This window comes from Zea mays, chromosome 1 (genome assembly GCF_902167145.1).
Source record: "Zea mays cultivar B73 chromosome 1, Zm-B73-REFERENCE-NAM-5.0, whole genome shotgun sequence".
In the NCBI taxonomy this organism is placed as follows: domain Eukaryota; kingdom Viridiplantae; phylum Streptophyta; class Magnoliopsida; order Poales; family Poaceae; genus Zea; species Zea mays.
The window spans coordinates 38137563-38156615 of record NC_050096.1 but is presented as its reverse complement, the minus strand read 5'-3'; positions in this window follow the sequence as shown (position 1 = coordinate 38156615).

Genomic DNA, 19053 nt, shown 5'->3' with positions numbered 1-19053 from the left:
ACATGTCCGGTGTACACCGGACTGTCCGATGAGACAGCAGAGCAACGACTACTTCGCGCCAACGGTCACCTGCAACAGCAATTAATGCGCGCCAGAGCGCGCAGAAGTCAGGCACACGCGATGTGGCGCACCAGACACTCTATAGTACATGTCCGATGCGCCACCGGACAGCCAGGCGGGCCCAGAAGTCAGAAGCTCCAACGGTCGAATCCCAACGGCCTGGTGACGTGGCTGGCGCACCGGACATGTCCGTGTGCACCGGACTGTCCGGTGCACCATACGACAGTCAGCCACCACCAAACGGCTAGTTTGGTGGTTGGGGCTATAAATACCCCCAACCACCCCACATTCAAGTCATCCAAGTTTTCCCACTTCAACTACTTACAAGAGCTCTAGCATTCAATTCTAGACACACCCAAGTGATCAAATCCTCTCCAAACTCCACACAACGCCCTAGTGATTAGTGAGAGAGATTTGCTTGTGTTCTTTTGAGCTCTTGCGCTTGGATTGCTTTCTTCTTTCTTTGATTCTTCATTGCGATCAAACTCATTTGTAATTGAGGCAAGAGACACTAATCTTGTGGTGGTCCTTGTAGGAACTTTGTGTTACAAGCATTTGAGAAGAGAAAGCTCACTCGGTCCGAGGGACCGTTTGAGAGAGGGAAAGGGTTGAAAGAGACCCGGTCTTTGTGACCACCTCAACGGGGAGTAGGTTTGCGAGAACCGAACCTCGGTAAAACAAATCCGCGTGTCACACTCCTTATTCGCTTGCGATTTGTTTTGCACCCTCTCTCGCGGACTCAATTATATTTCTAACGCTAACCCGGCTTGTAGTTGTGATTATTTTTGAGAATTTCAGTTTCGCCCTATTCACCCCCCCTCTAGGCGACTTTCAATTGGTATCAGAGCCCGGTGCTTCATTAGAGCCTAACCGCTCGAAGTGATGTCGGGAGATCACGCCAAGAAGGAGATGGAGACCGGCGAAAAGCCCACTACAAGCAACGAGAAAGCTCTATCGGGAGAGTCCCGCAACAAGGAAAAGAAGAAGGAGAAGAAGAAGGAGAAGAAGACTTCTTCTCACAAATCACATCGGAGTGGCGACAAAATAAAGAAGATGAGGAAGGTGGTCTACTACGAGACCGACACTTCATCACCTTCTACCTCCGGCTCCGACGCGCCCTCCATAACTTCTAAGCGCCATGAGCGCAAGAAGTTTAGTAAGATCCCCTTACATTATCCTCGTACTTCTAGACATACTCCATTACTTTCCGTTCCATTAGGCAAACCGCCAACCTTTGACAGTGAAGATTATGCTAGGTGGAGTGATTTAATGAAATTTCTTCTAACCTCACTCCACAAAAGTATATGGAATGTTGTTGAGTTTGGAGCACAGGTACCATCTGTAGAGGATGAGGATTATGATGAGGACGAGGTGGCCTAAATCGAGCACTTCAACTCTCAAGCCACAACAATACTCCTCGCCTCTCTAAGTAGGGAGGAGTACAACAAGGTGCAAGGACTAAAAAGCGCCAAGGAAGTTTGGGAAGTGCTCAAGACGGCGCACGAGGGTGATGAACTCACCAAGATCACCAAGCGGGAAACGATCGAGGGGGAGCTCGGTCGCTTCCGTCTACGCCAAGGGGAGGAGCCACAAGACATGTACAACCGGCTCAAAACCTTGGTGAACCAAGTGCGCAACCTCGGGAGCAAAAAGTGGGATGACCACGAGGTGGTTAAGGTTATTCTAAGATCTCTTATCTTCCTTAACCCTACCCAAGTACAATTAATTCGTGGTAATCCAAGATATACACTAATGACTCCCGAGGAAGTAATCGGGAATTTTGTGAGCTTTGAATTTATGATCAAGGGCTCATGTAAGATCAACGAGCTTGACGGTCCTTCTACGTCCGAGGCTCAACCGGTCGCATTCAAAGCGACGGAAGAAAAGAAGGAGGAGCCTTGAGAGCACCTAGAGGGGGGGTGAATAGGTGATCCTGTGCAACTTGAAAACTTAAGCCACAAAAACTTGGTTAATCGTTAGCACAATAATTGCCAAGTGGCTAGAGAGGAGTCAAAACACAATAAACACAAGAAATCAAACACAGAGATGGCACGGTGGTTATCCCGTGGTTCGGCCAAGTACAAAACTTGCCTACTCCACGTTGTGGCGTCCCAACGGACGAGAATTGCACTCAACTCCTCTCAAGTGATCCAATGATCAACTTGAATACCAGGGTGTTCTTCTTTACTTTGATCTTTTCCCGTTTACGAGGAATCTCCACAACTTGGAGTCTCTTGCCCTTACAATTGAATTTCACAAAGAAGTACGGAGTAAGGGAGGGAAGCAACGCACACAAATCCACAGCAAAATGCGCACACACACGGCCAAGAATCGAGCTCAAAAGACTATCTCAAAGTTCTCACTAGAACGGAGCTCGAGTCACTGAGAATGACAAACGAATGCGCAAAGACTGAGTGTGGATGATCAAGAATGCTCTAAGGTTGCTTGGTGTACCCCTCCATGCGCCTAGGGGTCCCTTTTATAGCCCCAAGGCAGCTAGGAGCCGTTGAGAGCAAACAGGGAAGGCAAATCTTGCCTTCTGTCACGTGGCGCACCGGACAGTCCGGTGCCCGATTTCCTTCCTTAAATGGCGAAGTCGACCGTTGCAGATCTGGGAGCCGTTGGCGCACCGGACATGTCCGGTGCACACCGGACAGTCCGGTGCCCCCTTCCGACCGTTGGCCTGGCCACGTGTCGCGCGCAGATTCCGCGGCCGACCGTTGGCCCGGCCGACCGTTGGCTCACCGGACAGTCCGGTGCACACCGGACAGTCCGGTGCACACCGGACAGTCCGGTGAATTTTAGCCGTACGCCGTCGGCGAATTCCCGAGAGCGGCCACTTCACACGAGTCAGCCTGGCGCACCGGACACTGTCTGGTGCACCACCGGACAGTCCGGTGTGCCAGACTGAGCTGAGTCTTGGCTGTACACAGCCAAGCCTTTTCCACCTCTTTTCTTTTCTTCTTCTTTCTGTTTCTAACACTTAGACAAGTATATTAGTACACAAAACCAATGTACTAAGGCTTAGAAACATACCTTTACTCGTGATTTGCACTTTGTTCATCCATGGGCATAAATTCACATTTAAGCACTTGTGTTTGCACTCAATCACCAAAATACTTAGAAATGGCCCAAGGGCACATTTCCCTTTCAATCTCCCCCTTTTTGGTGATTTATGCCAACACAACATAAAGCAACAAGAACAAGTGCAATATCACTTCAAATAAAACTCAAATTTGTTTTGATTCATTTTTGGCATATATGGATCATCCTTTGCCACCACTTGGTTTGTTTTTGCAAATCAAACTCAAATCTCTATCTCTAAGTCAAACACACATGTTGAAGCATAAAGAGAGTCATTCCAAATGAGATTGATCAAAGATTTCAAAAATTCCCCCTTTTTTCCATAATCACTACTTCTCCCCACAAGAAGAGCTCTACTATTTTCAAATCTGTCAAGTGGTAGCTGATCCATTTATTGCTTTGGCCTTTATTTTCTCCCCCTTTGGCATCAAACACCAAAATGGGATCAATCTTGGCCTTTTAACCCCATTGCCTCACCAAAATCTTCAATTAAGAGCAAATGGCAATAAGAGTTCATGAGATGAACTTGGAATAAGTTACCCTCTCATCGGAGTGCAGTGGAAGTCTTTCATGGTCCAAGTCCACCTTTTCCCTTTCAATTCTCCTTCGAGACTAGATCAAGCAAACTCAAGCATATGGTTAGTCTCAAAGGGTCAAGTTGTAACACAACTCCCCCTCAAAATGTGCATCACTTACACAAGGACTTGTTAGGTCCAGGGAATGGCTGTACAACTTGAGCACCACAATAAGCAACAAAATGCAGAATGAACATGATCAAAGGCATAAACACATGTATGCTACAATTCAATCCAAGTTTCGCGAATCTAAGACATTTAGCTCACTACGCAGCCTGCAAAAGGTCTTCTCATCTAGAGGCTTGGTAAAGATATCGACTAGCTGGTTCTCGGTGCTAACATGAAACACTTCGATATCTCCCTTTTGCTGGTGGTCTCTCAGAAAGTGATGCCGGATGTCTATGTGCTTTGTGCGGCTGTGCTCAACAGGATTTTTCGCCATGCGGATAGCACTCTCTTTATCACATAGGAGTGGGACTTTGCTCAGATTGTAGCCAAAGTCCCTGAGGGTTTGCCTCATCCAAAGTAGTTGCGCGCAACACTGTCCTGCGGTAACATACTCGGCCTCAGCGGTGGATAGGGCAACAGAGGTTTGTTTCTTAGAATTCCATGACACCAGGGACCTTCCTAAGAATTGGCACGTCCCCGATGTACTCTTCCTATCGACCTTACATCTAGCATAATCGGAGTCTGAATATCCAATCAAGTCAAAGGTAGACCCCTTTGGATACCAGAGCCCGAAGCAAGGCGTAGCAACTAAATATCTAAGAATTCGCTTCACTGCCACTAAGTGACATTCCTTAGGATCGGATTGAAATCTAGCACACATGCATACGCTAAGCATAATATCCGGTCTACTAGCACATAAGTAAAGTAATGACCCTATCATTGACCGGTATGCCTTTTGATCAACGGACTTACCTCCTTTGTTGAGGTCGGTGTGTCCGTCGGTCCCCATCGGTGTCTTTGCGGGCTTGGCGTCCTTCATCCCAAACCGCTTCAGCAGGTCTTGCGTGTACTTCGTTTGAGAGATGAAGGTGCCGTCCTTGAGTTGCTTCACTTGGAACCCAAGGAAGTAGTTCAACTCGCCCATCATTGACATCTCGAATTTCTGCGTCATCACCCTGCTAAACTCTTCACAAGACTTTTTATTAGTAGAACCAAATATTATGTCATCGACATAAATTTGGCACACAAACAAATCACCATCACATGTCTTAGTGAAAAGAGTTGGATCGGCTTTCCCAACCTTGAAAGCATTAGCAATTAAGAAATCTCTAAGGCATTCATACCATGCTCTTGGGGCTTGCTTAAGTCCATAGAGCGCCTTAGAGAGCTTACACACGTGGTCGGGGTACCGTTCATCCTCGAAGCCAGGGGGTTGCTCCACGTACACCTCCTCCTTTATTGGCCCGTTGAGGAAAGCACTCTTCACATCCATTTGGAACAACCTCAAAGAATGGTGAGCGGCATATGCTAGCAAGATACGAATTGATTCTAGCCTAGCCACAGGAGCAAAAGTCTCCTCAAAGTCCAAACCTGCGACTTGGGCATAACCTTTTGCCACAAGTCGAGCCTTGTTCCTCGTCACCACCCCGTGCTCGTCCTGTTTGTTGCGGAACACCCACTTGGTTCCCACAATATTTTGCTTGGGACGAGGCACCAGTGTCCAAACTTCATTGCGCTTGAAGTTGTTGAGTTCCTCCTGCATGGCCAATACCCAATCCGGATCTAGCAAGGCCTCCTCTACCCTGAAAGGCTCAATAGAAGAGACAAAAGAGTAATGTTCACAAAAATTAACTAATCGAGACCGAGTAGTTACTCCCTTGCTAATGTCACCCAGAATTTGGTCGACGGGATGATCCCTTTGAATCATCGCTCGAACTTGGGTTGGAGGTGCCGGTTCCGCTTCTTCCTCCATCACATGATCATCTTGTGCTCCCCCTTGATCACACGTCTCCTGTTGATGAACCTGTTCATCGTCTTGAGTTGGGGGATGCACCATAGTTGAGGAAAAAAGGTTGATCTCGTTCATCTTGTTCCTGTGGCCGCACTTCTCCAATCGCCATGGTTTGTATAGCGGCCGTCGGAACATCTTCTTCATCTACATCATCACAATCAACAACTTGCTCTCTTGGAGAGCCATTAGTCTCATCAAATACAACGTCGCTAGAGACTTCAACCAAACCCGATGATTTGTTGAAGACTCTATACGCCTTTGTATTTGAGTCATAACCTAACAAAAACCCTTCTACAGCTTTGGGAGCAAACTTAGAATTTCTACCCTTCTTCACTAGAATGTAGCACTTGCTCCCAAATACACGAAAGTAAGATACATTGGGTTTGTTACCGGTTATTAGCTCATATGAAGTCTTCTTGAGGAGGCGGTGAAGATAGACCCTGTTGATGGCGTGGCAAGCCGTGTTCACGGCTTCCGACCAAAAGCACTCGGGGGTCTTGAATTCTCCTAGCATCGTTCTCGCCATATCGATTAGCGTCCTGTTCTTTCTCTCTACCACACCATTTTGCTGCGGTGTGTAGGGAGCAGAGAACTCGTGCTTGATCCCTTCCTCCTCAAGGAACTCCTCCACTTGAAGGTTCTTGAACTCGGACCCGTTGTCGCTCCTTATCTTCTTCACCTTGAGCTCAAACTCATTTTGAGCTCTCCTGAGGAAGCGCTTGAGGGTCCCTTGGGTTTCAGACTTATCCTGCAAAAAGAACACCCAAGTGAAGCGGGAAAAGTCATCAACAATAACTAAACCATACTTACTTCCTCCTATGCTTAGATAGGCGACGGGTCCGAAGAGGTCCATATGTAGCAGCTCCAGAGGTCTTGATGTGGTCATCACATTCTTGCTGTGATGTGCTCCACCCACCTGTTTGCCTGCTTGACATGCTGCACAAGGTCTATCTTTTTCGAAAGTAACATTGGTTAGACCTAACACGTGTTCTCCCTTTAGAAGCTTGTGAAGGTTCTTCATCCCCACATGTGCTAAGCGGCGATGCCACAGCCAGCCCATGCTAGTCTTAGCAATTAAGCATGCATCTAGACCGGCCTCTTCTTTTGCAAAATCAACTAAGTAAAGCTTGCCATCTAATACACCCTTAAAAGCTAGTGAACCATCACTTCTTCTAAAGACAGACACATCTATGTTTGTGAATAAACAGTTATATCCCATATTGCATAATTGACTAACAGATAGTAAATTGTATCCCAGAGACTCAACTAAAAACACATTAGAAATAGAGTGCTCATTTGAGATTGCAATTTTACCTAGCCCTTTTACCTTGCCTTGGTTCCCATCACCGAATATTATTGAATCTTGGGAATCCTTATTCTTGACGTAGGAGGTGAACATCTTCTTCTCCCCCGTCATATGGTTTGTGCATCCGCTGTCGATAATCCAGCTTGAGCCCCCGGATGCATAAACCTGCAAGGCAAATTTAGGCTTGGGTCTTAGGTACCCAACTCTTGTTGGGTCCTACAAGGTTAGTCACAATTTCCTTAGGGACCCAAATGCAAGCTTTGTCACTCTTGTATTTTGCCCCTAATTTCCTAGCAATCACTTTTCTATCCTTTCTACAAATAGCAAAGGAAGCATTTAAAGCATGATATATTGTAGAAGGTTCATTAACTTTCCTAGGAATATTAATAACATATCTTCTAGGCATATTATGAACAACTTTTCTCCTGCCAACATTTCTATCATGCACATAAGAAGAACTAGAAGCAAACATGTCATGAGAATCAAAAGCATCATATGCATTATAACTCCTATAAGCATTTCTAGATTGTCTCCTATCATGGTACATAAAGGCATGGTTCTTTTGCACACTATTAGCCATAGGGGCCTTCCCTTTCTCCTTGGCGGAGATGGGAGCCTTATGGCTTGTCAAGTTCTTGGCTTCCCTCTTGAAGCCAAGACCATCCTTAATTGAGGGATGTCTTCCAATTGTGTAGGCATCCCTTGCAAATTTTAACTTATCAAATTCACTTTTGCTAGCCTTAAGTTGAGCATTAAGACTAGTCAATTCATCATTCAGCTTGGCAATTGTAACTAAGTGTTCATTGCAAGCATCAATGTCAAAATCTTTACACCTAGTGCAAATCACAACATGTTCTACACAAGATGTTAATTCACTAGATTTTTCTAGCTTAGCATTTAAATCATCATTTATGCTTTTTAAACTAGAAATTGAATCATGACATGTAGACAACTCACAAGAAAGCATTTCATTTCTCTTAATCTCTAAAGCAAGTGATTTTTGTGCTTCTACAACCTTATCATGTTCTTCATATAAAAGGTCCTCTTGTTTTTCTAATAGCCTATTCTTATCATTCAAGGCATCAATGAGTTCATTTATCTTATCTATCTTAGATCTATCTAAGCCCTTGAATAAGCATGAATAGTCTATGTCATCATCATCACTAGACTCATTATCACTAGAAGAAGCATAAGTGGAGTCTTGAGTACTCACCTTCTTCTCCCTTGCCATAAGGCATGTGTGACGCTCGTTGGGGAAGAGGGATGACTTGTTGAAGGCGGTGGCGGCGAGTCCTTCATTGTCGGAGTCGGAAGAGGAGCAGTCCGAGTCCCACTCCTTGCCTAGATGCGCCTCGCCCTTTGCCTTCTTATAGTTCTTCTTCTTCTCCCTCTTGTTCCCTTGATCCTGATCACTATCATTGTCAGGACAGTTAGCAATAAAATGACCAAGCTTACCACATTTGAAGCATGAGCGCTTCCCCTTTGTCTTGGTCTTGCTTGGCTGCCCCTTGCGGCCTTTTAGCGCCGTCTTGAATCTCTTGATGATGAGATCCATCTCTTCATCATTAAGTCCGGCCGCCTCAAATTGTGCCACCATGCTAGGTAGCATCTCCTTGCTTCTTGTTGCCTTGAGAGCAAGAGATTGAGGCTCATTGATTGGACCGTTTAGAGCGTCGTCGACGTATCTCGCCTCCTTGATCATCATCCGCCCGCTTACGAATTTTCCGAGTACCTCCTCGGGCGTCATCGTCGTGTACCTAGGATTCTCACGAACATTGTTTACGAGATGAGGATCAAGAACGGTAAAGGACCTTAGCATTAGGCGGACGACGTCGTGATCCGTCCATCGCGTGCTTCCGTAGCTTCTTATTTTGTTGATAAGGGTCTTGAGCCGGTTGTAAGTTTGGGTTGGCTCCTCTCCCCTTATCATTGCGAATCGTCCAAGCTCGCCCTCCACCAACTCCATTTTAGTGAGCATGGTGATGTCGTTCCCCTCGTGAGAGATCTTGAGGGTGTCCCATATCTGCTTGGCATTGTCCAAGCCGCTCACCTTATTGTACTCTTCCCTGCACAAAGATGCTAATAGAACAGTAGTAGCTTGTGCATTTCTATGGATTTGTTCATTTATAAGCATAGGACTATCCGAGCTATCAAATTTCATTCCATTTTCTACAATCTCCCATATGCTTGGATGGAGAGAGAATAAGTGACTACGCATTTTGTGACTCCAAAATCCGTAGTCCTCCCCATCGAAGTGTGGAGGTTTACCAAGAGGAATGGAAAGCAAATGCGAATTCGAACTATGTGGAATACGAGAATAATCAAATGAAAAGTTCGAATTGACCGTTTTCCTGTTGTCGTCGTCCTTTTGGGAAGAAGTAGACTCATCGCTATCGTCGTAGTAGACGATCTCCTTGATGCGCCTTGTCTTCTTCTTCTTCTCATCTTTGCGCTTGTGCCCCGAGCCCGAGTCAGTAGGCTTGTCATCCTTCGGCTCGTTGACGAAGGACTCCTTCTCCTTGTCGTTGATCACGATTCCCTTCCCCTTAGGATCCATCTCTTCGGGCGATTAGTCCCTTCTTGAAGAGAGCGGTTCTGATACCAATTGAGAGCACCTAGAGGGGGGGTGAATAGGTGATCCTGTGCAACTTGAAAACTTAAGCCACAAAAACTTGGTTAATCGTTAGCACAATAATTGCCAAGTGGCTAGAGAGGAGTCAAAACACAATAAACACAAGAAATCAAACACAGAGATGGCACGGTGGTTATCCCGTGGTTCAGCCAAGTACAAAACTTGCCTACTCCACGTTGTGGCGTCCCAATGGACGAGAGTTGCACTCAACTCCTCTCAAGTGATCCAATGATCAACTTGAATACCACGGTGTTCTTCTTTACTTTGATCTTTTCCCGTTTACGAGGAATCTCCACAACTTGGAGTCTCTTGCCCTTACAATTGAATTTCACAAAGAAGTACGGAGTAAGGGAGGGAAGCAACGCACACAAATCCACAGCAAAATGCGCACACACACGGCCAAGAATCGAGCTCAAAAGACTATCTCAAAGTTCTCACTAGAACGGAGCTCGAGTCACTGAGAATGACAAACGAATGCGCAAAGACTGAGTGTGGATGATCAAGAATGCTCTAAGGTTGCTTGGTGTACCCCTCCATGCGCCTAGGGGTCCCTTTTATAGCCCCAAGGCAGCTAGGAGCCGTTGAGAGCAAACAGGGAAGGCAAATCTTGCCTTCTGTCACGTGGCGCACCGGACAGTCCGGTGCACACCGGACACTGTCCGGTGCCCGATTTCCTTCCTTAAATGGCGAAGTCGACCGTTGCAGATCTGGGAGCCGTTGGCGCACCGGACATGTCCGGTGCACACCGGACAGTCCGGTGCCCCCTTCCGACCGTTGGCCTGGCCACGTGTCGCGCGCAGATTCCGCGGCCGACCGTTGGCCCGGCCGACCGTTGGCTCACCGGACAGTCCGGTGAATTTTAGCTGTACGCCGTCGGCGAATTCCCGAGAGCGGCCACTTCACACGAGTCAGCCTGGCGCACCGGACACTGTCCGGTGCACCACCGGACAGTCCGGTGTGCCAGACTGAGCTGAGTCTTGGCTGTACACAGCCAAGCCTTTTCCACCTCTTTTCTTTTCTTCTTCTTTCTGTTTCTAACACTTAGACAAGTATATTAGTACACAAAACCAATGTACTAAGGCTTAGAAACATACCTTTACTCGTGATTTGCACTTTGTTCATCCATGGGCATAAATTCACATTTAAGCACTTGTGTTTGCACTCAATCACCAAAATACTTAGAAATGGCCCAAGGGCACATTTCCCTTTCAAGCCTACACCGAGTAGAACACCCATCGACGCCTCCAAGCTCGACAACGAGGAAATGGCGCTCGTCATCAAAAGCTTTCACCAAATCCTCAAGCAAAGGAGGGGGAAAGATTACAAGCCCTGCTCCAAGAAGGTTTGCTACAAATGTGGTAAGCCCGGTCACTTTATAGCTAAATGTCCTATTTCTAGTGACAGTGACAGGGGTGACGACAAGAAGGGGAGAAGAAAGGAGAAGAAGAGGTACTACAAGAAGAAGGGCGGCGATGCCCATGTTTGTCGTGAGTGGGACTCCGACGAAAGCTCTAGCGACTCCTCCGACGACGAGGACGCCGCCAACATCGCTGTCACCAAGGGCCTTCTCTTCCCCAACGTCGGCCACAAGTGCCTCATGGCAAAGGACGGCAAAAAGAAGAAGGTTAAATCTAAATCCTCCACTAGATATGAGTCTTCTAGTGATGAAAATGCTAGTGATGAGGAAGATAACTTACACACTCTTTTTGCCAACCTCAAAATGCAACAAAAAGAGAAACTTAATGAATTGATTAGTGCCATTCATGAAAAGGATGATCTCTTGGACACCCAAAAGGACTTCCTTATTAAAGAAAATAAGAAGCATGTTAAGGTCAAAAATTCTTACGCTCTAGAAGTAGAAAAATGTGAAAAACTTTCTAGTGAGCTAAGCTCTTGCCATGAAACTATTGACAACCTTAGAAATGAGAATTCTAATTTGTTAGCTAAGGTTGATTCTATTGCTTGTAATGTTTCAATTCCCAATCCTAAAGATAATAATGATGATTTGCTTGCTAGGATTGAAGAATTAAACATTTCTCTTGCTAGTCTTAGAATTGAGAATGAAAAATTGCTTGCTGAGGCTAAAGATTTTGATGTTTGCAATGCTACTATTTCCGATCTTAGAGATAAGAATGATATATTGCGTGCTAAGATTGTTGAACTTAATTCTTGCAAACCCTCTACATCTACCGTAGAACACACCACAATTTGTACTAGATGTAGAGATGTTAACATTGATGCTATACATGATCACATGGCTTTAATTAAACAACAAAATGATCATATAGCTAAATTAGATGCTAAAATTGCCGAGCATAACATAGAAAACGAAAAATTTAAATTTGCTAGAAGTATGCTCTATAGTGGGAGACGCCCTGGCATCAAGGATGGCATTGGCTTCCAACAGGGAGGCAATGTCAAACTTAGTGCCCCTCCTAAGAAATTGTCCAACTTTGTTAAGGGCAAAACTCCCATGCCTCAGGATAACGAGGGTTACATTTTATACCCTGCCGGTTATCCCGAGGACAAAATTAGGAGAATTCATTCTAGGAAGTCTCACTCTGGCCCTAACCATGCTTTCATATATAAGGGTGAGACATCTAGCTCTAGGCAACCAACCCGTGCTAAGTTGCCTAAGAAGAAAACTCCTAGTGCATCAAATGAACATAGTTTTTCATTTAAAACCTTTGATGCATCTTATGTTCTAACTAACAAATCCGGCAAAGTAGTTGCCAAATATGTTGGGGGCAAGCACAAGGGGTCAAAGACTTGTGTTTGGGTACCCAAAGTTCTTGTTTCTAATGCCAAAGGACCCAAAACCATTTGGGTACCTAAAGTGAAGAACTAAACTTGTTTTGTAGGTTTATGCATCCGGGGGCTCAAGTTGGATTATCGACAGCGGGTGCACAAACCACATGACAGGGGAGAAAAAGATGTTCTCCTCCTACGAGAAAAACCAGGATCCCCAACGAGCTATCACATTCGGGGATGGAAACCAAGGTTTGGTCAAAGGATTGGGTAAAATTGCTATATCCCCTGACCATTCTATTTCCAATGTTTTTATTGTAGATTCTTTAGATTACAATTTGCTTTCTGTATCTCAATTATGCAAAATGGGCTACAACTGTCTATTCACTGATGTAGGTGTCACTGTCTTTAGGAGAAGTGATAATTCAATAGCATTTAAGGGAGTATTAGAGGGTCAGCTATACTTGGTAGATTTTGATAGAGCTGAACTCGAAACTTGCTTAATTGCTAAGACTAACATGGGTTGGCTATGGCACCGCCGACTAACCCATGTTGGGATGAAGAATCTTCATAAGCTTCTAAAGGGAGAGCACATTTTAGGATTAACAAACGTTCATTTTGAGAAAGACAGGATTTGTAGCGCATGCCAAGCAGGGAAGCAAATTGGTGCCCATCATCCACACAAGAACATCATGACGACCGACAGGCCAATGGAGCTCCTACACATGGACCTATTCGGCCCGATTGCTTACATAAGCATCGGCGGAAGTAAGTACTGTCTAGTTATTGTGGATGATTATTCTCGCTTCACTTGGGTGTTCTTTTTGCAGGAAAAATCTCATACCCAAGAGACCTTAAAAGGATTCTTGAGACGGGCTCAAAATGAGTTTGGCTTAAGGATCAAGAAAATAAGAAGCAACAACGGGACGGAGTTCAAGAACTCACAAATTGAAGGCTTCCTTGAGGAGGAGGGCATCAAGCATGAGTTCTCTTCTCCCTACACCCCACAACAAAATGGTGTAGTGAAGAGAAAGAACAGAACTCTATTGGACATGGCAAGAACCATGCTTGATGAGTACAAGACTTTGGATCGGTTTTGGGCCGAGGCGGTCAACACCGCCTGCTACGCTATCAACCGGTTATATCTTCACCGAATCCTCAAGAAGACATCTTATGAACTCCTAACCGGCAAAAAGCCCAACATTTCATATTTTAGAGTCTTTGGTAGCAAATGCTTTATACTTGTTAAAAGAGGTAGAAAATCTAAATTTGCTCCTAAGACTGTAGAAGGCTTTTTACTAGGATATGATTCAAACACAAGGGCATATAGAGTCTTTAACAAGTCCTCTGGACAAGTTGAAGTTTCTTGTGACGTTGTGTTTGATGAGACTAACGGCTCTCAAGTAGAGCAAGTTGATCTTGATGAGATAGGTATTGAAGAGGCTCCATGCATCGCGTTAAGGAACATGTCCATTGGGGATGTGTATCCTAAGGAATCCGAAGAGCCTCCAAATGCACAAGATCAACCATCCTCCTCCACGCAAGCATCTCCACCGACTCAAAATGAGGATGAAGCTCAAGTTGATGAGATAGAAGATCAAGCAAATGAGCCACCTCAAGATGACGACAATGATCAAGGGGGAGATGCAAATGACCAAGACAAGGAGGATGAAGAACAAAGACCGCCACACCCAAGAGTCCACCAAGCAATCCAACGAGATCACCCCGTCGACACCATCCTCGACGACATTCATAAGGGGGTAACCACTAGATCTCGTGTTGCACATTTTTGTGAGCATTACTCTTTTGTTTCCTCTATTGAGCCACACAGGGTAGAGGAAGCACTTCAAGATTCGGATTGGGTGGTGGCGATGCAAGAGGAGCTCAACAACTTCACTAGAAATGAGGTATGGCATTTAGTTCCACGTCCTAATCAAAATGTTGTAGGAACCAAATGGGTCTTCCGCAACAAGCAAGACGAGCATGGTGTGGTGACAAGGAACAAAGCCCGACTTGTGGCCAAGGGATACTCCCAAGTCGAAGGTTTGGATTTCGGTGAAACCTATGCACCCGTAGCTAGGCTTGAGTCAATTCGTATATTATTAGCCTATGCTACTTACCATGGATTCAAGCTTTATCAAATGGACGTGAAAAGTGCTTTCCTCAATGGACCAATCAAGGAAGAGGTCTATGTTGAGCAACCTCCCGGCTTTGAAGATAGTGAGTACCCTAACCATGTGTATAAACTCTCTAAGGCGCTTTATGGGCTTAAGCAAGCCCCAAGAGCATGGTATGAATGCCTTAGAGATTTCCTTATCACTAATGGATTCAAAGTCGGCAAGGTCGATCCTACTTTATTCACTAAAACTCTTGAAAATGACTTGTTTGTATGCCAAATTTATGTTGATGATATTATATTTGGGTCTACTAACGAGTCTACATGTGGAGAGTTTAGTAGGATCATGACACAAAAATTCGAGATGTCTATGATGGGGGAGTTGAAGTATTTCTTAGGATTTCAAGTAAAGCAACTCCAAGAAGGCACCTTCCTAAGCCAAACGAAGTACACTCAAGATATTCTAAGCAAGTTTGGAATGAAGGATGCCAAACCCATCAAAACACCCATGGGAACCAATGGGCATCTCGACCTCGACGAAGGAGGTAAATCCGTCGATCAAAAGGTATATCGGTCGATGATAGGTTCTTTGCTATATTTATGTGCATCTCGACCGAATATTATGCTTTCCGTATGCATGTGTGCAAGATTCCAAGTCGACCCTAAGGAAGCTCACCTTACGGCCATGACACGAATCTTGAGATATTTAGTTTATACTCCTAAGTTTGGGCTTTGGTATCCTAGGGGATCTACTTTTGATTTAATTGGTTATTCCGATGCCGATTGGGCGGGGTGTAAAATCAATAGAAAGAGCACGTCGGGGACTTGCCAGTTCTTGGGAAGATCCTTGGTGTCTTGGGCTTCAAAGAAGCAAAATTCAGTCGCTCTTTCTACCGCCGAAGCTGAGTACATTGCCGCAGGACATTGTTGCGCGCAATTGCTTTGGATGAGGCAAACCCTTAGGGACTACGGTTACAAATTAACCAAAGTTCCTCTTCTATGTGATAATGAGAGTGCAATCCGCATGGCGGACAATCCCGTTGAGCATAGCCGCACTAAACACATAGCCATTCGGTATCACTTTTTAAGGGATCACCAACAAAAGGGAGATATCGAGATTTCATACATTAATACTAAAGATCAATTAGCCGATATCTTTACCAAGCCTCTTGATGAACAAATCTTTAACAAACTTAGGCATGAGCTAAATATTCTTGATTCTAGGAACTTCTTTTGTTGACTTGCACATATAGCTCATTTATATACCTTTGATCATGTCTCTTTCATATGCTATGACTAATGTGTTTTCAAGTCTATTTCAAACCAAGTCATAGGTGTATTGAAAGGGAATTGGAGTCTTCGGCGAAGACAAAGGCTTCCACTCCATAACTCATCCTTCGCCATCACTCCGAGCAACACTCCGTCTTTGGTATATTCTTCACTCACCTATTTATGACTAAAGGGGGAGAAAGTACTTCTAAGGGCTCTAATGACTCCGTTTTGGCGATTCATGCCAAAGGGGGAGAAAGTATTAGCCAAAAGCAAAAGGACCGCACCACCACCTAATTTTAAAACGAGTTTTTTTTTCTTCAATGGTATGATTCTCAATGGATAAAATTGGTATCTTATTGTGTTCAAAAGGGGGAGAAAGTAGCATTTCAAAATTGATATATCAAAACCCTCTTGAACACTAAGAGGAGAATTTTATTTAGGGGGAGTTTTGTTTAGTCAAAGGAAAAGCATTTGAAACAGGGGGATAAAATTTCAAATCTTGAAAATGCTTTGCAAAATCTTATTCATCTACCTTTGACTATTTGTAAAAGGACTTTGAAAAGAATTTACAAAACAATTTGCAAAAACAAAACATATGGTGCAAGCGTGGTCCAAAATGTTAAAAATGAAGAAACAATCCATGCATATCTTATAAGTATTTATATTGGCTCAATTCCAAGCAACCTTTGCACTTACGTTATGCAAACTAGTTCAATTATGCACTTCCATATTTCCTTTGGTTTGTTTTGGCATCAATCACCAAAAATGGGGAGATTGAAAGGGAATTAGGCTTACACCTATTTCCTAATTGATTTTGGTGGTTGAATTGCCCAACATAAATAATTGGACTAACTAGTTTTGCTCTAGTATATAAGTTATACAGGTGCCAAAGGTTCACACTTAGCCAATAAAAAGACCAAGAATTGGGTTCAAAAAAGAGAGCAAGGGATAACCGAAGTGTGCCCTGGTCTGGCGCACCGGACTGTCCGGTGTGCCACCGGACAGTGTCCAGTGCACCACCGGACAGTGTTCGGTGCACCAGGGGACTTCACGCTGAACTCTTCACCTTCGGGAAAATCCAGAGGCGCTCCGCTATAATTCACCGGACTGTCCGGTGTACACCGGACAATGTCCGGTGCTCCAAGGAAGAGCGCCTCAGTAACTCGCCAGCTTCGGGAATTTGCTCCGCTATAATTCACCGGACATGTCCGGTGTACACCGGACTGTCCGGTGAGACAGCAGAGCAACGACTACTTCGCGCCAACGGTCACCTGCAACAGCAATTAATGTGCGCCAGAGCACGCAGAAGTCAGGCACGCGCGATGTGGCGCACCGGACACTCTACAGTACATGTCCGGTGTGCCACCGGACAGCCAGGCGGGCCCAGAAGTCAGAAGCTCCAACGGTCGAATCCCAACGGCCTGGTGACGTGGCTGGCGCACCGGACATGTCCGGTGTGCACCGGACTGTCCGGTGCACCATACGACAGTCAGCCACCACCAAACAGCTAGTTTGGTGGTTGGGGCTATAAATACCCCCAACCACCCCACATTCAAGTCATCCAAGTTTTCCCACTTCAACTACTTACAAGAGCTCTAGCATTCAATTCTAGACACACCCAAGTGATCAAATCCTCTCCAAACTCCACACAACGCCCTAGTGATTAGTGAGAGAGATTTGCTTGTGTTCTTTCGAGCTCTTGCGCTTGGATTGCTTTCTTCTTTCTTTGATTCTTCATTGCGATCAAACTCATTTGTAATTGAGGCAAGAGACACCAATCTTGTGGTGGTCCTTGTAGGAACTTTGTGTTCCAAGCATTTGAGAAGAGAAAGCTCACTCGGTCCGAGGGACCGTTTGAGAGAGGGAAAGGGTTGAAAGAGACCCGGTCTTTGTGACCACCTCAACGGAGAGTAGGTTTGCGAGAACCGAACCTCGGTAAAACAAATCCGCGTGTCACACTCCTTATTCGCTTGCGATTTGTTTTGCACCCTCTCTCGCGGACTCAATTATATTTCTAACGCTAACCCGACTTGTAGTTGTGATTATTTTTGAGAATTTCAGTTTCGCCCTATTCACCCCCCTCTAAGCGACTTTCAGCTGCCATCTTGACTTTTTGCAGATCTGGTCCCATCTACTTATATTCTTAAAAAAACTCGACCGATAGGGTAAAGATCGCTCCATGATATTATATTGAAAAGAAGCTTAAACACAGCCCTGACTGAGAAAGGTCACGAAAGCTGGTCCCCGTGCAGCATGAGGGTCTGCCCCCCATAGACCAGTCTATCTCATGTGCACACAACTAGAGGAACTAGCGAGTGACTTTTTTTAACCTCAGTATAAAATTCGCTCTCACTGAAAATTCTAACTTATGATCTGAGGAGTTCTACTCAGACCATCTAACTAACTCAACTAGAGGCTCTTTCGCACTTGCTTCTATTCTTACTTCATGCAGAGAAAGTGCTCCAAGATAGGTGAAACTGATTATTTGAATAAAATATGCTCGTGATATGTTTGTTTGTATATTTATTTATCTATTTTATTCTGAGGTATGCTGATGGTGTTTTCAAGATGTAAAATCATGTCTTCACCTTGAACCGTAATGATTAATTAAGAGAAACATTAGCTTTATGAGATTCTCCTTCTCGTCCTTTACAAGCAGGAATATTGAGATCTATGGCATGCACACAATAGCATCAGTGTGTTTTTCTTCCTGGAGATAGCGGCACTGACCCTTGAGTGGATGCAATTGATCTTACTGAAGGTGATGGATTTCACCTCCATCGTGAGCATGTTCTAGGTAGAGATGGCAATTGGTAAAAACCCGCTGGGTATTACTTGCCCAAATCCATACTCGCGAACAAAAAATATGCCTGCTAAAAAATCCATACCCTTGACGTGTGTAAAATTTTGCCCAAACCCATACCCATGCGGGTTTCGGGTACCTAACGGGTTTCCCATACCCACTAACATCAACATAAAAAATAATTCATCACGTAAATGACAATCAATACATTAATAAGCTAGTATAAAAGGAACAAGTGATAACTAATTTTAGCCTAAAAATTGTTACATGAAGTTTATTTTAATTAGAACATATTCAATTAATAATATTATGAGACATAATTATAAGGAATGTTGATTTTAAGGCGGGTTTTAAAAACCCATGGGTTTACAGGTATGGGTAGTGGAAGAACAAACTCATGCCCACGTACCCGTTGGGTTTCCATTTGAACCCATTAACAAACCCATAAGTAGAGAAATTGACCCAAACCTATACCCTAATAGAGCAAAAACTCACCG